We start from the raw sequence: 9,664 nt of genomic DNA, 5'->3' as shown, positions 1-9,664 counted from the left end.
ACACATACAGTGAAGTTTTATGTGAGGACATTTTTGGAAGGAGTCTCCAGTGTCAGTGCTTTGTTGCAAAAAAATTAAATGCTGTGTTGTTGTTTGTTTTGTTTTTTTTAAAGAGAGAAAGAGACTGGTGAGGGAGAACCTAAGTGAGAACAGGAACTTGTTTCATAGACGTTCCACACCATTAAATGTAACCATAAACAGCTCAAATGTACTATTTGTCATATTGTGTTATTAATAGAACATTGCTAGTGTTCACATATTGGTGTGGTATTAGAGAAATAAATCACTAAAGGACATGCTGTTATTGGAAAAATAATACACTTCCTGGTTAATTATTTTCCTATAACAGCACAACAAAAGAGTGTTTTATTCTTAAGTTTTTAATTGGACATGTTTTAATTCAATTCAATTTAATTCATATAAACACAGGATACAGATTTGTATGAATTTATCCCTAATGACCAAGCCGGTGGCGATGGTGACGAGGAAAAACTCCCTAAGATGTTATAAGGAACACATACACTAGCTAATACTAGCTAACACTAGCTACATGGTGAAACTAGCTTAACTCCACAGATGATGCTAATTAAAGGAACGTGTTAGACTAAGCAGTTTGGTCTTACTTACGTAACTGTAAATCTTGTTTCCAACTGAAAAACAGGATGCTGACGATGAATAACTTGTGTGAAATCAATAGAAAGATGGAAAGTTGGAGGAAACGGAGGAAACGAGGAAACCGGGTGCACATTGAGCTCCAAGCTGAGAGATTAGTGACTGACAGCTTGAGACGTCCGATGAAGACATAGAGGGGTGATGAAAGCTCCTTGGTTTCTTGAGTGTGTGTGAGTGCGTGTGAGGGGGTATGTGTTAAAAAAGTCCAGGGCGTGCTGAACTCAGACTCCGTGACCACCTGCAGCCCTAAATAGGCCAATTAGAGTAGTGGAGTATTTTCTTAGCAGGTAATGTTTACTAATGAGTTTAGCAGTGCAAAGCCTTTGAGAGCATACACACACATATACACACACACACACACACGTGCACACACACACACATAATCTGCACACTCTACACATACACTCACACATTACTCCTTGCTCCATGTGTAGCCATTAGAAATGTATATAATTTAACCGAGAAAGAGAGATCAGATGTAAACACACGGTCCAAATAACCAAATAACCCTCTGTACTTGATCGGTTCCATGGACCCAGGCCAGGTTTCTGTCAGATTTATTTCTACTTAAAATCCTCATCATTTAAATGGTTAATTGTTTTATTTGTTAATTTAGCTGTTTGTTTGTTTTTTAATTACTTTTTGCTAGCGAAGAGTGAGCATGAGTAATAATCAAAGTAATGGAATACTCGTTATACAGAGACCTAACTTTCTATTCTGTTTATTCTCCTATTTTTCATTTTCTTCAAATTATTATTTTTTTAAAGTAAATATAAAACCCAGATATGCAGATTATTTTTTAAATGTGAATCCACATTGTAGTCTCTTATCTTGGTGCTTGTTTTCTCCATAGTACAGGGAGTTTGTTGACTTGTAGTAATGGTGGTGAGCAATCCAAATGGAATCCAAATGGGCTCTTCTCAGGGGTTCTTCAGGGGTTCTTTGAGGGTCTATTGGATATTTAAGGGTTGTTAGCTTCAGTAGACAGTGTAGACATGGTAGATATCTAAGAGCTGCTGCTGCAATCATAAAGACTGTCCTGTGCTCATCCTAGGACTTCACAAAGGGCTAATTTGCTATTCAGACGTCATATAAACAGGACTCAAGTCTCTGACTTAGCACTATTTGCTTTTATAGCATTTAGTTGTAGAAAAGTGATGATTTATAATCACCCAGAAGAGGTTCCCTTTTGAGTTCGGTTCCTCTCAAGGTCATCTCATGGAGTTTCTCTTCACCACTGTCACATCTGGATTATTCAGTAGGTATCTAAATCTATATCTGGATTCCAGTGAAGCTGCTTTGTGACAGCATCTAGACAAATAAAATGTTATTAAATAGGAAAACACTCAGGTGTATGGCTCTACTCAGGAACTTGAAGGGTTCTTCCAAAGGGATGACCAAAGAACTCTTAAGGAGTCAGAATATTCTGAGTATATGTATTCTATAGTCAACCTAACCACCTGAGCTGAAATAGGACACACCAAAAGTGATTGATTAAATTAAATTGTACACCTCCAGAGTTCATAGCTTTGTATTAAACATGTTTTGATGTCTCAACATTGTCCAGAAATATCTATGACTTATTTTTTAATGTTGAAATGTATTCCTAATATGTCACTGGCCACACAGCATCTTATGTCAATATAAACCATATTGATGGAAATGGAGTCTCGAAAAGCCTTTCCCATAGTTGCAGATCCCTCTTGATAGCAGGTGTGTATAAACAGGTGGGAATGGAAATGAAGCAATGGAGAAAACAGCACAGGCACTCATTAGACAAATTGAGCTGAGTAAATACCAGCATTGGGTTTACAGCAAGAGGATTGCTGCACTTTTGTAGTCACATACTTATTTCAACCACAATTATTTCTCTCAATCACAATTTCACATAAATCACAGCCTTCACATCTTGAAAAGACTTGACATGGTCCAAAAAACCCACTCTGAAACCTCTGGGAACTTCTCGAACATTGGGCACAATTAGCTCAGCGCTAAAAATAAATAAATAAATAAATTTTTAAAAAGCCAAACACGGGGTGGGGGCAACCCGTGCACACCTCTGATCTCTTCTCAGGGAAGTGATGTCATATTCCGGCATGCTGTTTGAAGAGGTGTGTATTTATGAGGGGTCAAACGCTCTAATGGAGGCAGTGGTCCAGCAACAAATTTAATACTGTGTCTCAACACAGAACGGTGTTTAAAGCTACTAATTTATGTGCATGTGGCCCAGGTTTGTGAGCGGAAACGTAAAAGAGGAAAAATATGTAAAGATTTATAGCTGAGTAAAGTTATAATAACTTAATTCAAGCAGTGGAGGTTTAAAAGGACCGGAATGGATTTCATCCTGGTGTTTGAAATGAAAGAACATGTCCAGTGAATTAGGACGGCAAAATGGAGGATTGTGCTGTCTGGAATAAAACAGGTTAGCAATTATAGCTTGCTTAATACAAGAAAACAATCAGGAAGTCCAGTTTATTCGACCAGTTCTACCAAAATGGCAGTGAAAGGACTGGATCAACTGGACCAGCTTGGAAATGTACACCACAAATCCATAAACGGTACCCCTAAAATACTTTAGTAGCGGTAATTCAAAAACTTTTCAACTGGAATACTTTTAAAGGTTCCCTCGGAAGGACAACCATAGAAGCTCTGTAAGAGTTATTTAAGATTGAAATAGATAATTAAGGGCTCTTAAAAGGATTCTTCAAACCCATTCCGATCATGAAACCCTGTCTTTTGCAGGGTTTGATGTACAACTTTTAAGGGTCTCCCCCCAGAGGGACAATCAAAGAAGCTGTAAGCATTCTTCAAGGGTCCTTTAAAGGTTAAGTGGATCTTCAGAGAAGACTCTCTGTAATGGAAACTCTCTATGTTAGGGTTCAACATTAGAACCTGTAAGACTTCCTCAGATGGACAACCAAAGAATCCTTAAGGGTTCTTCAAGGGTTCATTAGATAAAAATCTATTCTTATCTTTCAGAAATGACTCTTCAAAACCATTTGGATGGGAAACCCCACTGTTATCAGGTTCGATGTAGAGCATATAAAGGTTCCACCAAGAGGGACAATCACAGCATTCTTCAAGGGACCTTTAAAGGTGAAGTGGATAATTAAGGGTTCTTATCTTCCAAAAAGGGTTTCTACAGAGAAGCTTCTCTAGAATGCAAACATTCTATGTTTGGGTTCAACATAGAACCTTTAAGACTTCCTCAGAAGGACAACCAAAGACCCTTAAGGGTTATTCAAGGGTTCATTGGAAAAATACCTGTTCTAACCTTACAATAATGATTCTTCAAACTCCTTTTGATTGGAAAACCCTCTGTTGTCAGGTTCTATATTGAGCGCATAAGGGTACCCCCTTCTTCTCTGAAATGGAATCATGCTGCTGTATGGTTTAACATAACATAGAACTTTTAATGCTTCCTCAGAAAGACAACCAAAGAACCCTAAAGGGCTATTCAATGGTTCATTGGATAAATGCGGGTTCTTTCTGTACCTTCTACTTCAAAGCCTTTCTGATTGGAAAACATTCTGTTGTAGGGTTCTATGTAGAACACTTAAGGGTTCCCCCAGAAGGACAAACAAAGAATCTCTGCAAAGCCTTTTGTGTAAATTGTTCTCCTGAAGGCCATAGTGATGTTGACATAATCCGTCATAGCTCCAAGAACTTATCTACCAAACATCACTTGAGTATGCTAAGATGGCAACAAGGAAAATGTCAATAGCAACTTCTTAAAATGTTATTAAGGCTGTTATGTTTCTATCCAGAGTTAACCGTGGTCCACCGACAGGACTGGAGGAGGAATTACACATTTACGAACATGGCGGACACTCGTAAATCAGCACACACACCCAACTCTGCCCAGTGGTGGCTGTCAGGCTCTGATTTACTGCGATTCACCGCTAAAACATCCATACATGAGGGTACGGAGCGAGCGCCAAAGAATTTATGAAAGGAAATAGCTCTACATTTACTCGTGTGTTTTATGGTATTTTCCAGGGAAAGTGTCACGTTCCATTCGCTCGCTGGGAATCTAGCTGGTAGGAAACCGATGACAACATCTGGATGTGATTTTCGGGGTGAAATATGAAATGCAAAGTGTTGCAGAAGCACACAGGATGATGGATTGTGATTACGGGTTTGAGTGGCAACAATATTTGTGGTTACTTTTCGTCAGAGCGGTTTCTGATGAGTATGAAATAAAGAACGCTACATGTCGGGATAGCATGATAAAATGTTATATTAAAACATATAATCAGGGATTAAACAGGGAACAAATATTCACTTTCAATTTCATGTTTTCAAAGATAACGATATTAAATTCAGTCTAATTAGTAATACAGACACTGAGCACACTAATAACTAACAGTTATCATTAAGAGCTTAGTTACTCATTAACTATTTACTAATTACTGACTATAACAAATCCAATGAACTAATAAGGAGGTTTGTTTATATAAAACGAAGTAATGATCGGTTATTAAGCTAATGAACTAAGCATCAATATGATAGTGTTTAAAACATATTTAGCTATTTACGTTATTAATAATAATAATAATAATAATAATAATAATAATAATAATAATTACTATTTTTTTATTTAATGATATTTACATTTAGGTACTTATCTATCTAATCTTATACTTATCTTTTATAGTACTTTTAAAGTTTAAAAATGATGCAGATGAGTGTGTGTTACATACAACATATATATATATATATATATATATATATATATATATATATATATATATATATATAACATTTTTAAAATAATACATATAGGATTTAAAAAAAAATGTAACACATTCATTTATATTTTTATGCATGTATAATATATGCTATATGCATTTTTAAACATTTTCCATGATTTTCTTTCCTTCTGGTAAATTAATATTTTCACTAATCATAATTAAGTACTGCAAAAAAATTAATATTCTTTAGATACTGTAGATGAGTTGCATTCTCTTTTTTTTTCCTTCTTAATATCCATCCATCCATCTATCCATCTTCTACCGCTTACTCCTTTTCAGGGTCATGGGGAACCTGGAGCTTATCCCAGGCAGCATCGGGCACAAGGCAGGGTACACCCTGGACAGGGTGCCAGTCCATCACAGGGCACAATCATATACACACTCACACACCCATTCATACGCTACGGACACGCTAATCAGCCTACCATGCATGTCTTTGGACTGGGGGAGGAAGACGGAGTACCCGGAGGAAACCCCAGCAGCACATGCAAACGCCGCACACACATGGCCCCAGCGGGACTCAAACCCTGGACCCTGGAGGTGTGAGGCGAACGTGCTAACCACTAAACCACCGTGCGCCCCCTTCTTAATATTTGACAGATTTTTTTCCGAACACATCGTCAGTGGCACACACTAATGCTTCCCAAAATGGTGATTTGAAGGGAAAGGAAGTGACAAAACGAAACAAAGAAGCCATTTACATATCGCATGTTGTGTTAAAGAAGAGTCCTGGAGTCTCAGAAGTACCAACGATACACCTCAGGAAACTCTGAAACTCTTCTAGCTTCGTGAAGTCGCCCCCCCCCCCCCCCCCAAACAACGGCAGTCCAACTGTGGTGTCTAAAATTATATATGTCATTTCTCATTTTCAGACTGGAATTAATTCATTGTGATAGAGTTATACTTTTATCAAATAAAATATGCTAAAATATTTAACATATTGAGCTGATAAAATGATGCTACATGATCAGTTAAGGGGAATCTGCACTCTCCAAGACCCCATGCAGTCACAATATATTTCTTCTCCTACATTTTCACAAACATTTTTTTATTTTCATTTTCAGAAATGCAAAGGACAGTAATGTAAATATTCCCTGCTGGAGTCTTTTGAATCAGAGGAGGGAAAAAAAAGATGTGATCAGGGATGCAAGAAAGAAAAATGGCGGCTTCACAATGAAAGGATGCAATTAGCGACGTTAAACGAGTGCGGGTCCGATGAGTAAATAAACAGCTCGAGTGACAATGGGCATTTATCTGCCGTTTCTCTGTTTTAACTCTTCTACACGCTGCCTGCCTTTATGTAGGGCTCGGAGCCGAGGCAGTGGGGAAAAAAGGAGAAGGAGAAGGTGAGAGAGAGACAGACAGACAGAGAAATGGAGGGAGGAAGAGAGATGGAGGTGCGAATCTCGTTTCAGCAGCATCTTCATACACTGTCACTAAACTCCAGCGGTAATTAATTAACTTATCCGCAGCAGACAAGTGTTACAGCGACGAGGGAAAAAATAATTACCATGAAATCGCTGCTTTACTTTCACATGACACGGTGATCCACACACACACACACACACACACACACCCTTTTATGTGAGATGCATATGGTGGTCGACTCTACAGTTCAGAAAACACAAATCAGCTACATTAAACAAATTAAAGCCACGCCTCATTCATTATGACTGACAAGTACATAGGCCACACCACCTTCACTGCAACTGATAAGCACACAGGCCACACCTTCTACCATGTACCCTACAGACACCATGTCCTTGCCACCTTCATTATAACTGGCAAGCACTTAGGCCACTCCTCCTTCACTGAGACTAACAAGCACATAGGCCACGCCTCCTTCACTGAGACTGAGAAGCACACCTGCCACGCCTCATTCATTATGTCTTACAGGTACATAGGCCACACGTCCTTCACTGCAATTGATAAGCACACAGACCACGCTTCCTTCACTGAGACTGACAAGCACACAGGCCACGCCTCCTTCACTATGTCTGACAGGAACACAGGCCATGCCTCCTTCACTATCTCTGACAAGAACACAAGCCACACCTCCTTCACTAAGTCTTATAGGTACGTAGTCCATGCCTCCTTCACTATGACTGATATGTGTGTGATGAAATAGTGTGTGTGTGTGTGTGTGTGTGTGTGTGTGTGTGTGTGTGTAAAGGTTACAGCGCAAGTCCTCAGTTATCTCAGTGTTGTGTGGAACAGCGCTGTGTGTGTTGCTAAATGTCAGTTTGCCCATATGGCCCCTTGGCTGACAGATGCCACTTCCCCTGGCCCAGCCATTTACTTACACACACACGCACACACACACACAGATGCACCCTAACCACATAAGTACAGGTTATTGGACACCTGCTCAGCAAGAGAAAAGTGGTGAGGTGGTGAGAGGCTCTCTCTCTCTCTATCTCACTCTTTCTTTCTTACTTTTTCAAAAGGCACCAATGTTTTGAAAATTTTTTTTTTTCAAGTTTGCTTGCTTTCTCAATTACATTACCAAGAAAGCTTTCCAGAATGTGATGTTTCAGAAAGTCTGGTCTGTGGTGTCTTTCTCATCACTAGGTTTGTGTGTGTGTGTGTGTGTGTGTGTGTGTGTGTGTGTGTGTGTGTGTGTGTGTGTGTTTCACAGTATGTGTATCCTGGGCCGAACAGCACTAACGTTCTCAAAGCAGGATATCACGTTTGTCTTTACATGGCTAATGGATCGGGCCATGACCTTCGGCTGCCACCTGGAACAACAAAACACACACACACACACGCTTGGCAAAGAGAGAGCAGAGTGTGTTTAAAGCAATGGGTTGTGTGACCAGTGCCAGCATACTTCAGCAGCCTGAGATTTAAACACCTGAGACAAAGTAGTATGGAAGCAGGAGGCTTGGACACACACACACACACACACACAGGTCCATAGGGCAGCTGGGGGTTGTTTAGGATAGTAGAAATGAGACACACACACACACACACACACACACACACACACACACACAGAGAGAGAGAGTCTTGTTCAGTAGTAGTGACAGAGCAGTGTCAGCTCTTTTCAGATTCATGCTCATGTTCAGAGCTATATGACCCTGGGGTCCACACAGCGGTCATACACACACACACACACACACACACACACACACACACACACACACACACACATACACACACACACATAAGGCACAGACTGTGTAAACCTGAGGTAAATCTATTTTTACTCCTTTTTTTCTTGTTACACTTACCAAGTATTTAGCACATTTTTATGTCACTCAGATGCTTACTTTAACACAAAGCTAATGCTAAACTTAAGTGTCATGTGTTTAGTGTCTTTACAAAAATGATTTCATACCTTCACATAAACAGAATGAGACGTTTATAATTTCCTTTTTTGTAACTTTGAGCTCAAGAGCTGTTGTCTTTTCTCAATATAGCAAAATGCAGTGAAGTTAGCGATTACTGCTAAGAGGATTTTTTTTTGTCATTTTATACAGTGTAGAATCTGTCATCACATCTGAGGAAAATGTTGACATTGCCGCTAATTTCGTCTCATTTCTACCATCACTTTGCCTTTCCTTTGTCCTTAACAAAAGATTTCACAGCAAATAATAATGAGTTAAATGCTTTACCTCAGTTATTAGCCAGGTTCTTCTTGGTAAACATGTTTTCTGGTTGCCTAGCAACAGTTTTCCATTTCAGGCAAGACTCTACATGTGAATTTTATAGAGATCACAATCAGTTTTTACTTGATTGTCAATTGCTGATATGTTTTTATTTGTTTATATAAATGAGGCATCTTCTAAATAAATGTCATTTTTTTACATTATAAAATAAATAAAAAACACATCTTTGGGATGGTGTTAGAATTAAAAATATATATATATTTTACAGTGAACATACTCAGAAACAAAATAGCTGGGAAATCATTTATTATTTAATTATGAAAAGACCATGGGGTGTTCTGATTTATTTTATGTCATTTTTAAGTATAAAATCTATAATTTTATACTTCATTTTCTAAAAAATCTATCTGTAATATGCTTCTAATTAAAGATAGGAATGAACATGAACGTGGAAAAATTCATAAATGAAGTCATAAACAAATCCTTTTGGTTCTGAACAAAGAAAACGGCACAATGAACAATGTGTACAATAATGTATCTATAATTTCTAAATGTATTATTAAATGTTACACATGTATTTAGAGACCATTATACATATGACCTTCACAAAAAGTGTTACAAAAATAA

General features: G+C 38.3%; 1 long non-coding RNA gene across 3 annotated transcripts; it reads right to left on the bottom strand.

Annotated features, from left to right (window-relative positions):
* Positions 1 to 564: 564 nt before the first annotated feature.
* On the bottom strand, positions 565 to 9,107 carry LOC128624102 (uncharacterized). 3 transcript variants are annotated; one of them, XR_008388724.1, is made up of 4 exons: positions 8,281 to 8,352; positions 8,095 to 8,164; positions 1,845 to 1,983; positions 565 to 1,622 (listed from the first exon to the last, which is right to left on the bottom strand). It is a non-coding gene; the product is annotated as an uncharacterized LOC128624102 (long non-coding RNA). The 3 variants fall into 3 exon arrangements; XR_008388722.1 differs by lacking the exons at positions 8,095 to 8,164; positions 8,281 to 8,352 and adding an exon at positions 9,044 to 9,107; XR_008388720.1 differs by having other exon boundaries at positions 8,095 to 8,347.
* Between the last annotated feature and the right edge of the window lie 557 nt (positions 9,108 to 9,664).

This window comes from Ictalurus furcatus, chromosome 2, assembly GCF_023375685.1.
Source record: "Ictalurus furcatus strain D&B chromosome 2, Billie_1.0, whole genome shotgun sequence".
In the NCBI taxonomy this organism is placed as follows: Eukaryota; Metazoa; Chordata; class Actinopteri; order Siluriformes; family Ictaluridae; genus Ictalurus; species Ictalurus furcatus.
This window is presented reverse-complemented; position numbering and strand designations above follow the sequence as displayed.